The sequence below is a fragment of the Stenella coeruleoalba genome (assembly GCF_951394435.1).
Source record: "Stenella coeruleoalba genome assembly, chromosome: 13".
NCBI classification, from domain to species: domain Eukaryota; kingdom Metazoa; phylum Chordata; class Mammalia; order Artiodactyla; family Delphinidae; genus Stenella; species Stenella coeruleoalba.
Window position 1 is genome coordinate 34488464 of NC_137159.1, and position 22187 is coordinate 34510650.

Genomic DNA, 22187 nt, shown 5'->3' on the forward strand with positions numbered 1-22187 from the left:
TTTGGTAACAGAGCATTAATCTCATTCATGAGGGTTCCCTTATGACCTAATCACCTCCAAAAGACCCCAGTTCCTAATACCATCACCTTGGGCATTAGGTTTTCAACATACGAATTTGGGGAGGACACAGATATTTGTACCAGAACAACAACTTAAATATTTTCAGTAGAAGATGTGTTAAATAAATTATGCAACCATTAAATGGAACACTATACAGCTGATAAAAAGGAGGTGTGCTTTTATGTATTGTCAAGGCAAGATTATACCTGTAAGCGATACCATGCATTATTTATCCATCAATGAATGAATGAATAAAGACGACGTGGTATAAATATGCAGTGGAATATTATTCAGCCCTGAGAAAGAAGGAAACCCTATCATTTGCAGTAACATGGATGAAGCTGGAGGGCATTATCCCAAGTGAAATAAGCCAGAGAAAGACAAATACTGTACGGTATCACTTATATGTGGAATTATCTTGCTTCTTTCACAGAAGAAGAAACTAAAACTCAGAGAAATTCCAAAGGTAGAAGCGTGTAACTGAAAGACAATTTTGCAATCATTGAGTCTACCCTCCTCAGAGTACAGATACGGAAACTGAGGTACAAAGAAGGCAGCCGAGTTATGGTTTCAAAGACTAAAGCCCGACCCACTCATTTTGGATGATGTAAGTGTTGACTTCAGACAATGTGGTGGGCAGCATTGATTTTCCTATTTATTAAAATGTCAGAAAAGGTACCAATGGCACCTCCTAAAAGGCTTGCAGGTGGTGTTCCCCAAAACACAATCCTCAAACCTCGAAGAGGATAAAAATTAATATTCTAGCTCCATGATAAAAATAATATATATTCAGGATATCAAAGCACGGACAGTTCATTAAAAAAAAATCTATGAAAGTCAAAGACAGACATATGTATCTATTTATATATACATATTTATATAAACTTATAAAATACATGTAAAATAAACCACATTTAAAAGCTATGGAATATTAAACAGGAAAAAGCCAGACTTCAAAGACATTTGCTCAGTAATTTACTTCTTCTCAAGTTACACTTTGTGTATGTCCCAGTGGAAGATAATATTGCCTGTGCAATTTTAACGGGAGTGTAAAGAAATCCAAATTTATTTATACGCTCTTGTTTAACTGATCATATTAATGTAAGAACATAGTGGCCATATTTTGATGCAGTAAGCTTGTCTCTTGTTACATACCGCAAACCAATTTTGTAGCTAAAACATATCACTTGGGGTTGGCACAGTTGGTTCTGGTCTCGTTGGCTGTGCCTATGCTTTTGTCTGTGTTACACACAGAGAAGTGGAAAATTGAGACCATTCCTTGAATAGCTCAAGCCTCAAATGAACATTTGTCCAATAATTTGGATATTTTGATTGTAATAGAATAATTCCCAATTTGCCCCAATTCTTCGCCTCACTCTGCCCATGCAGAACATAAAATAAACCAAGTTTACGGAAGGGCTGTTATCAGAGGAAAGGATGCTGAGACGTTAATGTATCTATATTATGATTCAACCCGCGGTGCCAAAGCAGTACCTGTATTAAATCACGCATCAGAATCGCGTCTGAGCAGACGAGCTGTGTCCACCTTCCTCTGGCTCCCCACAAAGTCTCCCAAAGGAGATGTTGGCATTTTCACGTGCCAGGAAAATAGAAGATGAAGTGAAGAAAACCGCCACATCTGGAACAGGAGGAAAGATTTCACTGGAAAGAACTTGACAAACTCTGAAAACAAAGTTCTAGACTTTACTAATTTATTTTGGCTGCAAAGCCGAGCTCAATGCAAAGCTCAAAGAGGATTTGTCCGAGGCCCCTTTCAAAGAAATAAAGAGCCAACCCAAGCTAAAATTAATGCATCGACTGCATAAACAGTCGAGATAGTTATCTGATACTGAGGGAATCGAGCCACACTAGGCCTTTTTGTTATTTATGGGATTATTATTGGAGGAAACAGAAGCAATTAGATATCCCCTTGCTCTCAGAGCAGGGGAAGGAAAAAAGGTGTCAAACATAGTTTTTCAATTTGGTCTCTTGATCATTTGGTTCTCGCTACATCTTAAAATCCAAATATACATATGCCCCCGGTGCCCCCCGCACTGGGCTCTCAGCTGTTCCTTTGACTCTTTCTCCTTTATCCTTTAAGAACTCCATGGATTTTGCATGATGTATGGAAAGACTTTACAATATCTTAAAAATAGAAGCTGTAACTTGAAAAACAAAGTATATTTATTATTTTGAGTACAGAAGTAATGCATAATACACATTGTAGAAAATAGAGAGGAAAAGAACCCTAAGAATCACTTGGACTGTAGAAAACATTTGTCATTCTTTTGTCTGCCCAGCTTTTGAAGCCCCTGCTCTGGGAAGATTCCCCAAAGTATGAGTCTTTTCAGGAGTCAAGCGAGGGTGTGGCGTGTGCCCTTTTAGTTTGAATCTGGACGGACTAGCACAGAAGCAGAGTAGGGAGTTCATCCCGGTGGCAAGAGCATCACATCTGCTCTCCAGAGCCCTCAGTGATGGGGTGCGCAATCTGTCCAGGGTTAGCAGTGGCCACGGTGCCCGCTGGGACCTCTAGGGTAAGATGGCAGAAGTGGCAGGGTTCTCACCCTGTGGACCCTGTGGGGTGACTTGGTTGTGGTCCTGGCTGCAGAGGGCTTCCTTCCCTTGTGTCTGCCTGTTTCCCAGGCCTGTCCTCTAGATTCTCCAATGCTCCCACGGGTTCCCTAATATCCGTGCAGTAAATTCTTTTTCTGCTTAAGTGAGGCAGGGAAGGTTTCTGTTGCTTGCAGTTTAGAACCTGGACAAGTACTCCTATAATTCCTTTACTCAGGGATACCCCCTCATGAATATTTTAACAGATAGTGTTCTGGTCTTTCTTCTGTACCTATTTTGCCCTGTGAGGGCAGAGCTCTTAATACCTGGTTTGGAGAGCAGTATGAAAGACTTACCTTGCCTTAGGTGTGCAGATGGGGGTTTATTTCCTGCTTGCCTCAGGGGTTCAAAGGCATATTTGTAATTTTCCTTAGCTTCCAGCCGAGGTGACTGGGGATATAAAAATTTCCAGAGTACCCACTGGGACACCTGCAGCATGTGACATTGCTCTCTCATGTTAATGGGAAGAGTTGTGATTTCATTTCTGAGCACCTACTGTTTACCGGGTCCTTTACTGAGTGCTTTACAGAGAGAGGTTAGTGCATTTGTTCCTCATAAAATTCCTAGGTAGTAGTTACTGGTTCATTAAATCCTCACAGTATTCCATGAGGTACATATCGTTATTGTTCCTGTTTTACAGAGGAGCAAACTGAGGTTTACAAATATTAATTAGCTTGTCTAAGTTTATAAGCAGGAAGGGGTAGCTCCAGAATTTGTACCCAGGTTGGCAGACTCCAGAGACTTCTCTCCAAACCACATCAACAAAGTTGCCCCCAGGTCGGGCTGCTGGAGCCCTCAGGTCATTTATATGCTAGCTTGCCCTCGATTCCATGGCTGGCTAATTAGAACAGGAGTGTTTTCCTGTAATCCTGCTCTGTTAGGGCACTGTTTAATGCTAACAGATAATGAAGAAATGGATGGCATACTCTTTTAATTCAAGGCTCAATAATAAACGTCACCTGCCTTCAGAGAGTGCACTGTGGTTTACACAGCATTTAACATGGATCATCTCACTTAATGCCATGAAATGACTAGAGAACAATGACAGAGAATAATGCCAAAATATGCAAAGTCACTTGGGGCTTATAGACAAAAGGGAAGGGAGAGGAGGTGAGGTTAATGAGGGTGAACTGCTAAGGGAAAATGTTTCTTTAGGAATTTCTGGAAGTCAATTCTAGTGCTTGATGGTGAAGAGGTGGAGGGAATTTCACTACTGAGCTGTTTATGCATATAACTGTCAGCAGTCTGTATTGAGTTTGGTGGGATATGTTTTGAAATCTTGATGTGATTGATGGGCTTGACATTCATTGGTTCCTGTTCAAATGGAATCTTTTGCAAGGATTGGTCCAGCAAGAGTGGTGGGTGGATGGGCTTAATAAAACCTCTCTCAGAGCCATGGTGTACCATCACCCCTTAGATCTATAAAACAGCCCTGACATAAGGTCTTAATCCTGGCTGATGATGAGCCCACCATGGACACAACTGTGCTGTCTTTGTCCTCAAGGAGCCTTATGTAGGGGAGAAAGAGATGAATGTGAAAGAACTGGGGGTGGGGGAGGGGAGGTACTCCCGCTGTTCTGCCTCTGAAGCGGGCTTCCTAGAGGAGGTGTGAAAAGTGACACTTTCTGGTGCCTAGAGTAACAAAACCCTGTTGGAAGCGCACATGTTCTAGCAAAGTTGGGGTTTTCAGGTCAGTTATGACAAAGCTCCCTTGGATGTGTTGTAAACAGAATGTCAGACAGGTCGAAAATCATCGTCAGAGAGCTTAAAGCACCCGTAAATTTGAAAAGTACAATCCAAGTGAAATTGGTTTGCATCAAAATAAAGGAATCTCCACCCCAATGTTCATTGCAGCACTGTTGACAATCGCCAGGTCATGGAAGCAACCTAAATGCCCATTGACAGACGAATGGATAAAAAAGATGTGGTACATATATACAATGGAATATTAATCAGCCATAAAAAGGAACAAAATGGGGTCATTTGTAGAGATGCAGATGAACCTAGACACTGTCATACAGTGAAGTAAGTCAGAAAGAGAAAAACAAATATCGTATATTAACACATATATGTGGAATCTAGAAAAATGGTACAGATGAACTGGTTTGCAGGGCAGAAATAGAGACACAGATGTAGAGAACAAATGTATGGACACCAAGGGGGGAAAGCATGGGGGGTGGTGGTGGTGGGATGAATTGGGAGATTGGGATTGAAATATATACACTAATATGTATAAAATAGATAACTAATAAGAACATGCTGTATAAAAAATATATAAAATTCAAAAAAAATAGGAGCTGCATCAAAAAAATAAATAAAAAATAAAGGAGTTTCTTGCTAAAACAAAGAATGGCCAAGTGCTTGCTTTGTCCTTTTTCTTTTTCTTTTTTTCTCTAAATTGCTTTCTTTCCCTCCAAACAATTAAACCTGAGTAACTGAGAGCGATCAGGTGACTGTAAGTGTCACCCGTTTCCCCACCCTCTCCTTTTTCTTAATGAGCTTGCATTTTCTTCATAACTATATTTGAAAGTCACACTTCCTTTTCTTTGAGACTTGAACCAAGATGAAAGGAGACCAGTGGGGCAGAAGGCACATCTAGGGAGGTGGTGGTGGGAACTGGCTTCAAAGGGCAGCCTCTGGACTGCCCTGGACTCACGATACCCTTCGCTTTTCCTGCCAGCGGTTTTCTCCCCTGGTGAGAATGCAGCCTAGAAGCACAAAGCTATTTGGAGGATCCAGGCAGGTGCCAAATCTGAGCATCTAGTTTTAATTGGCCGCAAACTAAGACATTCTCAAGGGAAAACTTGATGATGACCCTTTGTCAATAACTTTCCATTGTCGTGCAAATTAAATACAAGGACATCGACCTCGGAACCTTGGATGAGTCTGTGTAAACGGGGTGTTGTACTGAGGCCAACTCCTGGTAATGACTTTGCAGGGCAAAGACGGGTCTCTCCCACCCACAGCTCCAGCTTACTGCTGCAGCCCTTCCTGCCTCATCCATCGTGAACCAGGAGGCGCTGCTCATTTGAAGGGAAACCATTACAAGGGAGAGAATTTGCTTTGTCTTCTTGGTTGTGGTGTCCTATGTCCTCTGGCTTTCTCTGCAACGGCCGGAGGTCAGAAATGGTGTTGGCAACCAGCGTGTTTTCCCCTGAGCTCCCCTGCTAAAGCAGGCGGCGTTTAGTTCACAGGCAGTGTTTATTTCACAGGCAGATGAAGTCTCCACAAATCTCAACATCCAAACAGGGTTTCCCCGGTGCTGCCCGTGGCTCTGGCTCCAGGGCAGAGAAGGTGGGACACACGGCATCCACATTGGAGATATCTGACCAGGCACAGAAAAAAGCTGGCGTTCTCCTTTCCTCTGAGAGCCTGCTAGGTGCACTCAGTGAGCTGGATATAAGACCTGGGTTCTGAAACAGTGACTTTCCGTGTCTACCCCCGAGCCTGATGCCTCTGTGGTATCTGCTTCTCTGGTCTCTGCCCATCTTTCGAGGAGCAACCCCCATCACCCCACCACACTACAAGAGTCTTCTTCTCTGAATTACACACCATTTATTGTCTAAATCACTCAGATGGCAAATGTCTTATTGGCAATATATTGTTATTTGTTTCTCCAGCAGGGCTGTAGATGTTGTTTTTTTTAAAAAAATAAATTTATTTATTTAATTAATTTTTGTCTGCTTGGATTTTCGTTGCTGCGCGCAGGCTTTCTCTAGTTGCAGCGAGCGGGGGTCAATCTTTGTCGCGGTGCGTGGGCTTCTCATTGCGGTGGCTTTTCTCGGGCTCTAGACACACGGGCTTCAGTAGTTGTGGCTCACGGGCTCCAGAGCGCAGGCTCAGTAGCTGTGGCGCACGGGCTTAGTTGCTCCGCGGCATGTGGGATCTTCCTAGACCAGGGTTCAAACCCGGGTCCCCTGCACTGGCAGGCGGATTCTTAACCACTGCACCACCAGGGAAACCCAGGGCAGTAGACATTTGACACACATGGGTTCTTACTCTGCCTTTACATCCTCTTGAGTGTGTTTGGGCAAGTGAGTTAATCTCTCAGTAATGCAGTGTCTTAAACTGGAGGAAGAAAAATTCCATTCTATAGTTGTGTTCTAGATTAGAGAAAATATGTGTAAAGCAACTAGTAACCGCTACATGTTAGGGGCTTGGTAAATTATAGCTCTTATTGTGCATAGTAGGCACTTTAGAAATAGATAATGATCGATATGGAGACTGCAGTGCTTTGAACTTCAAAATTAACATGCGTTTTATTCAAATTTCAATAATTAATGAACACTATGTATCCTGCGAAGCACTGGGCTACACAAATTTCAAGTGAAATATGACTTGATCTCTGACCTTCAGGAAAGTCTCATCTAGTTGGGGAGATAAGAGGGATAGATATTAAGACTGTAGACAAATGATCTTGTTTTCCTTTTAGGTAAATGGAAGGATTTCCTTTTCCTGCCCTTTTGAAGTTAGGTGTTCATATGACTCGCTTTGGCTCATGAAACACGCATGCTAGTGATATATGTTAATTCCTGGGAAAAGCTTTAAGCACCAGTGCATAATTTGACCCAAAGCAGGTGTTGAGATGGAGTCTTTGTTAGTCTGGGTTGCTGGGTGATTACAATGAGCTACGCATCCCTACTGACCTATACTGGAAATGCAGAATGAGCAAGAAAGAAACCTGTTGTGTCAAACCACTGAGATTGGGGGTCATTTGTTATTGTAGTTTAAGGTGCCCTGTCCTGACCGAAACCACATGTAGAGCAATCAGAGAACACAATCTAGGGTTGGTATCACTTCCTTATCACAGCGGTAACAACATAATAATGAAACCAGGATAACATTCTAGGATAAGAGAGATGGAAAGAGATAGATATATCATCACAGTGTTGAAAAAGAGTTGAAAAAACACCAAACATATCATGGCTTTATAAAAAATGTTTTTCAATCAACACATACATTTAATGAGCCGTCATTTATGTTCAATGCTTGATGAATTACAAATCTGGAAAAAATTTTCCAAAAATTATAAATTGACCTGAAAACACTTCTAGTGTGCTAAAATACTTCGTTCCCAGTTCTTGAACTTCACTAACATTTTCTTTCAAGGATTCTGTAAATTAGTAATCATGTTTCAATTGCAGCCCGGAAAGGTGCACAGTAGTTTAAGCCTAAAGATGCTGATATAAAAAGACTAAAACATATTACCAGAATAGAATAGAGGCATACAGTGTATTACTAAAGAAAACAAAGTTTTAAGATGAATGTAAGTCTAAAATGGAAAATATGTTTGCTTTTAAAACTTTGCACTAGCCAAATCCAGGATCCAAGTGTCATACTTTGCCCAAATAAACAGGAATGTAAGAAACGACCCATTGACCACTGGTTCCTGGCTATATATTTCTGAGAACTCACTTGCCCCTCAGTTACTGAGCCTTTCTTAATCGGTAATTTTGATTCCTTCTATCACTTATTTAAATGCCTTTCCTTCCCTGACTCATTCTATCATCACAGGCTTTGGAAGAAGGATGTAATGTTAGCATTCACTAGGGGTTTAATGACGGTCCTCTCAAGAATTTTCATCTTCTGGCATTCATGCCAAACTGGGACATGAGGATTTTGTTTTTTCGCGGTGCCTCTATTCTTTCAAACCTGAATAAAATTGCTCAAATCTGTGCTTCACTGAATACAATGCAGAGCTCCAAAAGGGGGAAAAATACCCCACATTGCAAAGGCAAAATCATGCTAAGGAATTTATTTTCAACTTTCCAAAGAAATGCAGAATTCTCTTTAGAAGCTAAACTTGATTTTTTAAGTGTAAAGTTTTTATAGAGTATCCTTTAAATCTAGAATGCTAAAACAAGTCTAAACATAGTACCAAATTAATCTTAGAGTCCACACGTTTCAACTTATTCCCCTTTAACCCTCAATAAGATTTCTATTTTTGGTTGGATTTAGTCAAGTAAGTGTTGATGTTGTCCTTTACTCAGATAATCTTTTTCTTTCCCCCCCCCCCCCCCCCCCCCCCGTTGAATTGCCAGTAGGTGAGAATTTGCCCATACAGACGTAAATTTCTTTTTTTCACTTCCATTCACTGACAGACCTTTTGCATTCTCTTATCTTTCCTCTTTTCACACCGGCCCCATCTGCCACCCACTTCATCTGTTGAAGCTCCAAACCAAAAAGTTGTTGATTCCAAGGATGAGATTTGGACTGATTACAGGACTTTTAATACCCACTAATGGAGAAGACACCAATGATAAGGTTCCCCAAATTGGCAAGGTCGAGGAAAAGAGGGTGGAGTCAACTGGACTGCGTGAATGGGCTCTGGAAAGCATGGATTTTGATCTCTATCCTGGCTCTGCAAAGAGACAACCCTGCCCAGGGAGCAGTCCTGCTGCCCGTTTCCCCAGAGCTCTGCTCTTGCCCCTCTGTGGGGACCGAGGTTGCCCTGCCTCTTCCCTGCTAAGAGAGGCTGCTACTACAGCCCATGTTCTTTCCAGACTCCTTTGCGTCTGTCTTCCCATTGGGTCCCCTTGTTATCCCCGAGCGTCCAGATTCCCTCCCCCAGGCCCCTCGCTTCTCAGATGCCACCCTGGCCACAACCTTTCTTAACCCCCAGTTCAGAGTTGGGAAGTGCAGCCCCTGCCTCTCTGTGTCAACCTTCCTAAGCCTCTTCCTGGTGCTGGGAACACGCCTTACTTAGGTACCACTGTCTCTGGTGAAACCATGCTCGGGGATGGATGAGGGAAGCCATCTGATTCACACTGAAGTGCAAATGGGATTCTGAGACCTTGTGCAGCCTGAGGTCTGGGTCATGGTCCTGAGGTTATGGGGTCATGGTGGTGGTGGGCTTTGGATCCGCCTGGCTCTGGTCTTGTTTCCACTGACCATCACCTTCTGACCTTCTTTCTTCTCTACACTATACTTCATCTACACTTCTAGTCAAGTTCCTTTGTTCACAGGAATTATTTCCAAGTGGCTGGGGAGGAGAAGTAAAAGGAATAAACTAGCAAACAAATTTCCCAATCTCCTGAATTTTTCCCCCAAGCTTATGAAAAGATAAATTGAAATACAAATGAAATCTACTTGTTCGGAAAATCATGACTGCATCTATCATCTTTGATTTTAATATTTAAATTGCCTTACACATACTTTATGCTTTTTTTCTTAAGTAGCAAAATTATGGCTCAACCAGGGACTGGCCTAGCTAGGAAACTATGAAACACTATAAAAGGACAGTGTAACGTGCCCTTCTGGTGGCCCTTTTAGCCATGTGCAGGGCCCAGGTTAACTAAAGTCGGAGAAAATGGAAATGTTGACATTTCTTTAAACAATAAAAATTACAAGTGATTGCTGAAGTGCCACAAGCTGACATTTACGGAGATTGTTCGCCGATTATATATATGAAATATCATAAGTAATTAGCTCATGGCAATTATCTGCCCCTTGTTATTTTGCTTTTAGAATATTTTTAAAGCTTAGGTTACTAAAATTTCAAATAATCCAGGGCTGTGCTGTCATGGGTCTTTATTCAAATGAATCGTGGTCTCTTGTAAACTGTCCTATGATCTGATTTCCATTGGGATAGGAGTTGTAAAAGGCCAGGGATTTTCGATGGATTTACACATATACTGTTTCAGTTAAGTTACCAAGGTTGACTTAACAGCCCTTTTCATCAGAGTCTTAAATACACTTGCCACCCAGTCTTTTCCTACCATATTCGAGGGGCTGGATGATGAGATTAAAAGGGGCTTGAGGCGGGGCCGGGAGGATTCTGCCTCCGTGAAATTTCCAACGTGAATTCCTTCTGCTGTCGGTGGTCTCAGTTAACTAGCTTGGTGGCATTTGTTGCTGGAAAGCTGACTTAAAGATATGTCAACATGGAGGCCGGTGCTGGAGCATTTTTCTTTTGGAAAGCCTCCTTCTGCTGATACCTTTCTGCAAGGAAGAGATGCTTGGGAAGAAAGCTGGCAACTGGAATTTGGTTGTCCTGGAAGACATCGAAGCAGGGCAGCCTAGATCCTCCAGTCTGGTCTCTCTCCACCTCCCAAACACAAAAGGAGATGGGCTGACTTTCTTACAATTTGCTCAGCTCAGCCTGGAATCTTTACAAACATATATTAATGACACACCATTACTGGCTACATTTTCAATGAAGTTTAAATAGTCTGAGTTATGAAGATTAGTGAGAAATGCATGGATAATAAAGGTAAATGAGATTCATATTTAATTCCATAACTCTAAACGACTGGTTTGATTGTCTCATGCACTTGGCAAACAATTTTGCTTCTAAATGTTATTTCAGCCACAGATATAATTTCTTTAACACAGCAGAAAGGAGGAGATTAAAATATGAGAGAGAGGCAGCACTTGCTTTAGACTGATTAATAGGCTTTGGCTGGTCCCCTGCCGCCATGCTTTAAAGCTTCAAGACATGCTTTGCTATCCCGGCCTATATATATTGATACTTACTGGGTGCCGGGAAAACCTCTTTGATTAGTCATACTAAACCGCCACTTAGGTGGTGTGCATGCGACAAACATACACTCTCCTTAATGAAGTCATAAACCTGGGGACTCTCAGAAGCAGCATCCTTTTCTTTAAGGAGGTAGGAGGGGTAAGTTCACTGAGAGTTCTCTCACCTTTAACCTGCCATTCTCTCCCTAGCCCATTGGCTATATGGGCCAAATCATAGACCAATTGGAATAAAAAAAAAATCTATGGAATTTCATCCGTAGGACCTGACGAGGCCAATGATTCAGACTAAATAAGCCACCTTTGCAATGATAGCAGAAAGGGACGTGAAGGGTGGCGGGGCTTCGACATTTATCGTAAGTTTAACTTAAGTTTTGCTGACATCACAGACACAGGGACCATTCCTTATTGCTTAGAGTCAGAAAGCGTGATGATGGTTTGCTAGAAATACAAAATGGTATGAGTGCTCTGAGGTCTAATTCCCACCTTAAGGGAACATCTGAATAATCCCACTTGTATTTACTGAGGAATGCTTTCCTGAGGACTCTAGGAAGAAAATGCCTTTCCAGTTAGCGTCTAACCCTCAAAGTAAAACAAGTGAGTGAGTTGGCTTTTTCAATCACTCCACCCCCTCTCCTGTTTCTCTCCAAGAAATGTTCCCATCAAGAGTATCTTTTCCTCCCATTTGGCTTCTCTGAGAACAAAACCTCAGCTCTGAGTAATCATGACGTGCAAACAGAACTTTGAACTCACTATGAGTATGGGAAACCGGGAGAGCTATAAGGTACCCCTCAACCCCATGGTCGAAAGTGACAGCATTCTTTAAAACTCCACATGAAATTCAATCTAATTCTTCCTTTCTCAGATTACAGGATCCTTGGTGTAAAAAATTACATTTTTTAGCAAAAGTGCAGAGTCAATCTATCATAGTGCACCTCCAGGAGAGATTTGTTACAGATCACTTTCTAAAAATGGTGTGCTCGCTCTGCATATGTAGGCCATATTCATCTTATTATTATCCAGTTGAAAAATTCCCACTGTATGCAACGTCCGAGAAATAAGAGTGGGCAAACCTACAGAATATGACACTTATGCTAATCTGTGCCCTGCTGTGGAAAAACATACACAAGGATTCCATTACTGCGTTCATTAGGCTGCAGCACGCTCCATCCTGAATAGGGATTATGAACCACAGTAGACCGAAAGCAGTTGATTGAGCCCACTTAGCCAAATCGCTCTGACATTGGCCAAATACGTTGGCACCGTGAACAGCATCAGCTCAGACTTTGCAGAGGATGCTACTGGTTGAAAGTTTGTTCTTCCCTGAGACTGTCACATAAGTCAGCTCGTGGCATATGCCGTTAGCTCAGATGGTGAAAGCCGGAACCTACATTATATTTATGATTGGAATCTGGAAGAACTATTTGAGAGGTAAAACCCAACTCTGTCCGTGCACCTGTTGTGTGGTGCCTCTTACCCTCCCCATCCACACTCCTTTCCTGATTATATTCAGAGCATGAGTTGTGTGGTGATAAAATTGTGGAGCTAGCAAAGAAATGAGAGTCAGACGGAAATGCCACTTCAGTGCTCAGCTTGCCCCAGTCTCCTCTCTCTGGTTTTCTGGGCTACTGGATGCAGTTGCTGCGTATGAGACCGATCTTTCTGCAGGGGCAGAAATATTTGCCACTGGTGAGCTAAAAATATTTTAAAATATTGTCAGAAATAATCAAGAAAGGAAGACAAGTTACTGCTCAGGAGATGTTATGGAATCTGGCTATGTAAGCAGAGGAAAAAGATTTAAATCAAGTCCATGTATGTCATTAAGAAGATAATAATAAAAACCTTCTGTGTGAAACAGGCTTTCAGCCTTGGGTTGAAACTTTTATCTAGGTTTTTCTTTTTCAGTTCAGGAGTTTACCAGGAAGTTGTTAAGAGTGGTTGTACCCAACACCTTGATTTATATCATTGATGTGTTTCTGAAAAGCTACAGAAAAATCAAATTTTGTTTTTGTTTTTGAATCTCCTACGTGCCCCAGGGAGGTTCTTTGGGCCCAAGTAACTCAGCCCTGAATCCTTACTTGTGTGTAAAGTGAAGGATATAATCTTATGCTTGAAAATGCAAATAATAACTGCTGAGTTTATTATCTGTCTGCTATGTTCCAAGTTTACCTTACTGGGCTTTCCACAGGTGGAACTGTTGAACTGAAATGACCATGGCTTTCCCCCCGCTTCTTGAGAAAGTGGAAATGTGGGAGGATATGAGCCTCATTTTTCTTCACATGCTTAGGGTTGCGTCGCGTGTTTTGGAAAGGCATAACTAACCTCTTGAGTTTTCTAATCACAAACCCCAACAATACCAGCTTATGATGCCCATAAATCCAGGGGAGGACATATGGATGGTACCTGGGCACCCTGCCTGCTGCCACAGCAGAGCGGGGTCATCGCTGAGAAGCCGTGGCTGCCGCTGTGCGCCTGATGCTGTTCCCATCTTGGAAGTCTGTCCCGCACTTGACCCTGCCAGCAGCTCTCCGACAGAATCAGACACACGTGGACAGTGGAAAAGAAGAACTCCGGGAGAGGTTCTGGCACTTTCCTCTTCCACGGGGTGCAGCTCCGCAGCCCCGCTTTTCTAGGCCATCCTCTTCATGGAGTCCTGCCCTGCATTTTCCTGCTCCCTGAGATACCAGGACGCATCAAACAGGTTGAAGGAGGCTGTTTGCTTGCCAGGGGAGCATGGCCCTTTGCACTGCGATTGTAATACAATCTTTCCTCTTTGGGGCTGCGAATGCTACAGTACAAAACCGTGTTTGAAAACCTCTTTTATCATTCATCGTCTCCAGACTGAAATCATTTTTGACAACCTCTGCAGAAAACAAGCAGCTTTCTGGCTACTGGCGAGTCGATTAAAGGGAGGAAACACATGTTCACCGTCAGACGAAGCCCCTGGAGAAAGCATTGACAACCTTTTAACCCGCTTTCCCAGGGAAAGGGCCCAAATGTTTCTCTGGAACAAAGTCACCACATTGTATTAAGCATCTTTTCATTTCATGTATCTTTTTATTTCTTCCTTAAAATGAGACACGTAAAAATAATAATCCCCAGCACCTCCATTTTTATTTTGGATGTGAACACATATGTTTTATACCCTCCCCGGGAAGACAGGGAAAAGAGTATCATTAATGAAGGTCTTTTATGAACTAACTAACCCCGCTCTTTTATTTTTTTTCCACTGTCTGACCACAGTTTAAATACCAGCACACTGCCAAGTTCACTCACCTCATATAGTGACTCCTCAAAACTAGCCAAGAAGCCACAGGAGTGAGATTTTCTGAACAGTAGGAAGGCCTGACTAGACGAAATTATTAACAAACTGAGAATAAGACTGGACCATGGAGACATGTGTGCATGTCAAGATCCTGATCCAGAGATACCCATCCATTACTTCTGCATATGCTGTCAAGCAGAGTTATTTCCATAGGACGGAATGAGAAGCAACCAGAGTGAGAGATGGAAGGTTCCATACACAGTTGAACACGAGTGCTAGGTATGTGGGTTTGCTTCTAAAAAAAAAAAAAAAAAAAGTAATAGCTGTTTTACAATGTCAGTCCCTGTAAGTCCTGTAATCATCACAATTACAAAAGTCTCTAGCACTCAGTTCCTTAACCTATAACTTTAGTATTTTTTTTACCCCAGTATCACTGGCCTGGGTGGTTTGGTCTATTATGAGAAAATGATCTCCCTCACCCCTTCCCTCCTCAAAATTGCATATTTGCTTTTACAGCCAAAAGGCAGGGTGGGAGGTGGGGGTTAGGGGGACCAGCAACTTTAAAGTTGCTGCCTGGGAGGTTGGCTGGGAGAGGAGGCCACGCGGGAACTGCCAGGAGCATGGAGGGTGTCTCAGATGAAAGACAGAGAGGAGCAGCTCCATCCATGTGCACTGACATATGCGCCTTGTCTCGGCCATATTTTACCAGACCTCTTTGGTTTTGTTGTTGTTGTTATTAATTGCCTTTAAATTGATTTGTATTTATTTAATTATTTTTAAAATTAAGGTGAAATTTGAATAATATAAAATTAATATTTTAGAGTGAACAACTTAATGACATTTAGTACAATTCACAATGTTGGGTAACAGCCACCTCTATCTAGTTCCAAAACATTTTCATCACCCCCCCCAAATACTTTGTATTCATTATGCAGTTAGTCTCCATTTCCCCCGTCTCTCAGCCCCTGGCAACCACCAATTCACTTTCTATTGCTATGAATTTACCTGTTCTGGATACTTTCTATGAATAGAATCGTACAACATGTAACTCTTTGTGTCCAGCTTCTTCCACTTCGTGTGATATTTTTGAGGTTCATTCACATTGTAGCTTTCATAAGTTACATAAGCTTCATCTTTTTTTATAGCTGAATTAATATTCCATTTTATGTATATACAATAATTTGCTTATCCCTTCATACATTAATGAACATTTGGACTGGCTACTGTGCACAGTGTTGCTATGAACTTTCATGTACATATATTTGAGAACAAATTGAAAATAGGTGTTTTCAATTCTTTGGGGTAGATACCTAGGAGTAGAATTGCTAGGTCACATGGTAATTCTATGTCTCAATTTGTGAGGAACTGCCAAACTGTTTTCTACAGTGGCTGAGCCATTTTATATTCCCACCAGCAATGCACAGTTTCCTAGAGGACATGAAGTGGTAACTTGCTGTGGTTTTGATTTACATTTTCCTAATGACTAATGATGGTGAGCATCTTTTCATGTGCCTGTTGGCCACGTGTATATTTTCTTTGGAGAAATGTCTATTCAAGTGCTTTGCCCATTTACAAATCGTTTGTCTTTCTGTTGTTGAGTTATGAGAGTTACTTATATTTTCTGGACACTAGGACTCTTATCAGATACATGATTTGTACATATTTTCTTCCATATTGCAGGTTGTCTTTTCATTTTATTGATAATGTCCTTTGATACATAAAATTATTAATTTTCAGTAAGTCCAACTTAATTATTTTTATTCCTGCTTTGGAGGTGTCATATCTAAGAATACATTGCCATATTCAAGATTTTGAAAATTTATCCCTATGGTTTATTCTAAGAGTTTGATCATTTTACCTCTTCTATTTAGATCTTTGATCCATTTTGAATTAAGTTCTGTATACGGTGTGAGGTGGGGGCCCACCTTCATTCTATTGCGTGTGGATATCTAGCTGTCCCAGCACACTTTGTAGAAAATTCTATTGTTTCCCTATTGAATGGTATTAGCACTCTTGTTGAAAAGCAATTGACCGTAGATGTACAGAGTCTCAATTCTATTCTATCGGTCTATATGTCTATCCTTATGCCAGTACCATATTTTTTTGATCACTGTAGCTTTGTAATAAGTTTTGAAATTCAGAAGTGTGAGTCCTCCAACTTTCTATTAACCTTCTTGTTGAGTGTATCATAATGAGCCTATAATTCAGGCCCAGATCTTTCACTCCTTCTCTGCTTCCCTTCCCTTTCAGTTTTAGACCTGAAACTCAAATACATCTCCAAACACATTATCTTTAGCATATCATTAAAAAATATCCTTGACCCTTTAAAGTCTTACAACCAACCAGTAGTTCTTCATTAGAGATTCTTTCTGTGTTCTCATCATTCTAAAGTGTTACTTGCCAAGAAGTGACTTCAAGAGCAGTTGACTTTCTGTTACTTGATAAATGTGTGCCCTTTTTTCTAACATTACTCTTGAAATGCTTCCCTGAATGTCTTCAAAGACATATTACTGGTGTTGGTCACTGGGAACCTGAAAATATACTGATGGCTGTTTGGAAAATGAACTACTATGTTGTAATATTTCTACTATAATATTACCTTCTTCTCTCCCCTCTGTCAGACAGTTTCTAAGCTGAGCTTAATAAAAGGTTCTTGGCTATATATCACACCAAGTCCTGTAAATATGTGACATACGTACGCCTCCGTGTTCTGGGTCTCCACTTGACTTTGCATGGACAGACCTGAAGGGGGTCTTGTCTTTATTTCTGTCAGGTCATTTGTGTCTCCAGAATTTACATACTCCTCCACCTAGAAAGGCACTGAGGGGCAACGTTTTATCTCTCATACGTTGATGATGACTGAAATTACTCATAAAGGGTAAAAATAGTGAAAAATCAGCTTTAAATAAAGGCTTAAAACACTGCCTGAAAGAAGTAGCATATTGGTTGGAGGGAAAAACAGAATAACTTTGACCACACAGAATACTCTAAGCAGAAGTAACATTACATCCAATCCCTGGTTTCACCCAAGGAAATGGGGACCAGAAAACTGGAGTATTCTGTGCCCTCCATAACTGTGTTAGTTGGTGAACATACAATGTTTCAATGAGAGACAGATCAAAGAGAAAGTCAGTTCAGAGGGAACACCCAAGAATTCAAATCCCTATAGGTAGTTCAAATCCCTGCAGTGAAATGACTGATTGAAACCTTAGCAGAGGTTAGCTTGGCAAACGAAGAAGAGATGCCCCACTGCAAGAGATGGCCCAAAGGGCCAGTACACTGGAGGATTTGGACCCAATTCCAAACTCGGTGATGCTGAGTGAGGTCTGGTGGCTGGTGCTTCTTTTGATTCTTTTTAGAAAAACCACCTAGTAAGTGAAATTTGATAAAGTGGCAAAGGTTGGAAGAGAGGTCAAAGTGATGGGAAAGGCCTTTCTGAAGGTATGCTTGGACTTTTGGTGATCTTATTTTTTTCTCCCTAGCTTTTTGAAAAATAAAATGTCATTTTTATGATAACATAACAATGGCTATTTGCTAAGTATTTACTATATGTTTATAACTGTGCCTGGTTCCTGAAAACTACTATAAAAACTATGTTGATATATTAACCCCCATTCTACAGATGAGGCAACTAAGGTTCAGAAGTTAGGACAGTTGTCCAAGAAAGCACAGCTTATAAGTGGTAAAGCCATCTTTGGGGACTAATATAAGTAATATATGCTCATCGTAGAAAAAAATGGAAAATGGAGAAAAAGTATAAAGATGGAAATAAAAATCAACCATAATGTCACCATTCATAAATAACCCAAATTATCTCTTTTGACCAAGATGGGTTTGCATTGAGCTCCAGAATGTCTAAGCTGTAGATAAGATCTGTGTGCAGCAGTCTCATGGTTATGCCTGGGAGTCTGTGCTATTTTGTTTCTTCTTTTCTGTTCTCAATTCTTCCTTTTCCTTCTGCCTTTCTTACCCTTCAGTCCCAGTTGTTCTCTTTATAGTACCTCCTTAACGCAGAGGCTGAAAGGAGGGTTCCCAGAGGCTGGCAGGGAAGGCATTGAGCTCCTCCCCTCCTTTGCTGTACTCCAGGGTGCTTCAGAAATTCCTTCCCACCCTTGTAGTAGTCTGTCCCCAAGCTCCCTGGCCCTGGTTGGCCCTTCGATAAACGACACGTAGGCTGTAAAAGATGAACTGACAGGGCTGGGCACGCATGTTTACAAGCAACAGTCGGTGGAAGTAAACACAGCCAAACCATCTTTCATCCATAACACATAGTATTGATTCTTCTCTAGTTAAAACAGTCACAACAGTCCTTGTTGTTATGCCCTTGTTTCTCATCTTTCATATTTTAAATAGGAACCAGCTTGCCTGGTAAGAACCCAGCCATTCTTTTTCTTTCATCCCTGTCCCTTCCTCCCAGTTGAAGGATGTCACTTCTCAGGGGTCTTTTGGAGTCTTTGACACTTTTCTGATGGGAAGATCTCCACTCTTGTCAATCTCCATTAAATCTTCAGGCTGCAGGCTTCCTTAGCCAAGCAAAGGGTGACTCATGGGCCCTGACACTGAACCCCATCACAGTCACCATAACTGGGAGCTTGAGGTGTCTGTTTCTGCTATTCCTCCTTGGTCACTGTCATTTGAGTTAACAGCCGGACTTACGATCTGGGAGATTTCTTCATCAGCAGGAGTGCCACAGGCTCTGCCCTGTCATAGCCTTCTCCCCTGATGGCCCAGAGAGAGCCAGCCGTCATGGAGGGAGGGCAGAGTTTCTGTCCCAGGTTGGGAGCGGGAATGGAAGAGTTGGTCTCCAGCTCCTTTGGAGAGTAAATGGTCCTGGGTGGAGACCCAGGAAAGGCATCTGCACCCAGATCTTTTTAAGAGACTGGCAACGATGGACAAAAATGTTAAAAAGAAATGAGTTTCCTGTTTAACGCATAAGCAAATGGGAAGAGTCCCTGAGGAATGGGGTTATCTGCTTACGAAGGCTTCTTGGTGGTTTGGCAGGCTGGAAAGTACATTAGGAACAGAGTCATGGCATCCCTGCCACTAACTGGCTTTGTGGCCTTAAACAAACACTGAACATTTCTGGCTTTCAGTTTTCTCTTCTATGAAAGGAAAAGATACCACCTGTGAGCAGCTTTAGCATTCCATGGAGTCCCTGGAGGATGGAGGAAAGGAAGGGAGGAGATAGAGGGCTCTGGATGCCATAATCCTCTAAACTGCAACCATTTTATGTATAATTTCTAGGCCCTGGGGATATATTGGTGAATAAGAGAGATAAAATCCGTAACTTTAAGGAGTTTCGGTTAACATCTTAGTGAGATGTACATAAACAAACAAATGTATAATGTAATGTCAGAAGTAGTAAGTGAAATGCAGAAAGAGAGAACTGTTTCTAAGATTGACTGCCCCTAAGAGTTGGGTATTTGGAGCCATCTCTGGGGCATGTAGAGCTCAGAGCAAATCGTATTATATGTCCCCCTATTTCCACACCTTCCACCCAGCAGACATTTTGATAAATCAAAGAGAGACTTGAGAGCAAAACTGTAGCATATAATGATCATAGAGGCTGAGCACATATGATTATAAGAGTGCAACTGATCCATCTACTTTTCTTGGGGACCAGAACAAGTGGAGATCAGTGATTCCAGACTGAAAGTATAGGAGCTTCACCTGTCAGCGTATAGATAGCTCTCCTTTTTGCTAAGGACTATCTTTCTGAGCCACCGACTTATATAAGGTCCCCAACGCTTGGCACCTGAGGCAACTACCCATATTCCATGACTGTTTATCATTGGGGTTAGATTAACAAGTTTTGATAGCTCAGGTCAAATCCATAAATCTGAATAGAAATAGCCATGTGTATTATTATCAGGAGGCAAAATATGTTGACGATTGGAAGTGCCTTGAATTCATGTCTTCCAATCTTCATTTTATAGCTAAAGACATCGAAGCGCACAGAAGTTGCAGGAACGAAGCCTAGACCACACAGTCGCTTGGCTCTGTTGGAGCTGAGTGACTCCAGGCCTGGGCTGCTGAGATTACGGACACCACTCAGCCATGGTCCTGGCTATTGGCTTATATAGCGGTTACACAAATAGTTAGAATCAAAGTGTTTTCCTAGGTGGCTGGTCTGCTAAATTATCCAACAAGAATCAGTAGCTATTCACCCAGGCTTGCATCTCTAATACTCCCCTAATTTAATTCTCTTCTGGTTATTTTCACCAGGGCTATTTGTTCCTCTTTACGATAGAATCTAAATTATGCATTCAGTCCCAGCTCATGAGTGGAACAGGGATCTGAGGCATCGAAGAATAACATGGCACTCACCTGATACAATTGGACTATAAAGATTTTCCATTTAAATGATGCAGAAAGTAAAAAAAAAAAAAAAAAAAAAAAAAGCCTCTGGATGAATCAGACACAGCAGGCAGCCATGATTTCCACCTCTTCAGTTTATGTAGTTGAACCCTTTGAATATGCAAAACAAGTCCTATTGAGATTATCTGTGCTTGGAAGGCTCCTAATTTTCTCTCTAACTGAAAAAAGAGATATGGATTTGCAGGAGGAAAACGAAGGTCTACTGTAAGGGATTATATGGACTGCTGAGTCTAAATTCAGAAAACAATCCCTCGTACGTAGATGATGCTTTATGGTTTAGAAAACACTTCCACGTGGTCTCTTCAGTCCTCAGGATAGCCTGAGAATATTTCTAGGGTCATCAGTGGCACAGAGGAGTGCCAGAAACATTTTTCAGAGATACAAGAGGCATACGGCAGAGGCTGAAGCCTAGAATTACAAGATTTTCACTTTTAGAGAAAAGGCCTCAGAGATTGTTTAGTTAAACAACCCTCAATCCCATCAGCACCAGTAATTGTTTTACAATGTCTCTGAGAACTTTGGCTATCTAGTCTGTACACGAGCGCCTTGGAGACGGTTGCTCGGAATTCCACAGAGCGGTTCATTCCGTTCAAAAAAGTAGTTCAAGTTATTAGGCTGGAAAAAAATTTGAGCTCAAATCTTTCTCTTTGTGGCTTTTACTCACTCGTCCTGACTAGGGTATCAGGTGTCATGCAGGTTAGGAATACTAGCTACCATGTAGAAAGGGCCAAGTATCTAATACAGCACTTCGCTCCCTATGAACCCTCTCAAGATGAGTATTAATTTCCATTTTTTCCCCTTCTTTATTGAAGTATAGTTGATTTACAATGCCGTGTTAGTTTCTGCTGTACAGCAAAGTATTATATCTATATCTATACTTTTTTCATATTCTTTTCCATCATGGTTTATTACAGGATATTGAATATAGTTCCCTGCGCTATACAGTAGGACCTTGTTGTTTATCTATTTTATATGTAATAGTTTGTACCTGCTAATCCCATACTCCTAATTTATCCCTCCTTCACTCCCCCTTTCCTCTTTAGTAATCATAAGTTTGTTTTCTGTCTGTGAGTCTGTTTCTGTTGGGTAAATAAGTACATTTGTATCATATTTTAGATTCAACATATAAGTGATATCATATGATATTTGTCTTTCTCTGTCTGACTTACTTCACTTAGTATGATAATGCCTAGGTCCATCCATGTTGCTGCAAATGGCATTATTTCATTCTTTTTTATGACTGAGTAGTATTGCATTGTATACATGTACCACATCTTTACCATTCATCTGCTGATGCACATTTAGGTTGCACATTACCATGTCTTGGCTAAGAAACAGATGACCAGAGAGATTAAATTCAGCGTGAAAAGACATGTAATTAGTGGTAAAACTAGCA

General features: G+C 41.4%; 1 protein-coding gene across 19 annotated transcripts in view; it reads right to left on the reverse strand.

The window, feature by feature from the left end:
* Nucleotides 1-22187, reverse strand: part of MEIS1 (Meis homeobox 1) — a 964979-nt gene that overhangs the window by 212854 nt on the left and 729938 nt on the right. For all 19 annotated transcript variants that reach the window (XM_079941540.1, XM_079941543.1, XM_079941545.1 and 16 more), the window contains one exon: nucleotides 1555-1699. The gene's annotated coding sequence lies outside the window, so the exon portion shown is untranslated. The remainder of the gene's footprint in view (nucleotides 1-1554; nucleotides 1700-22187) is intronic.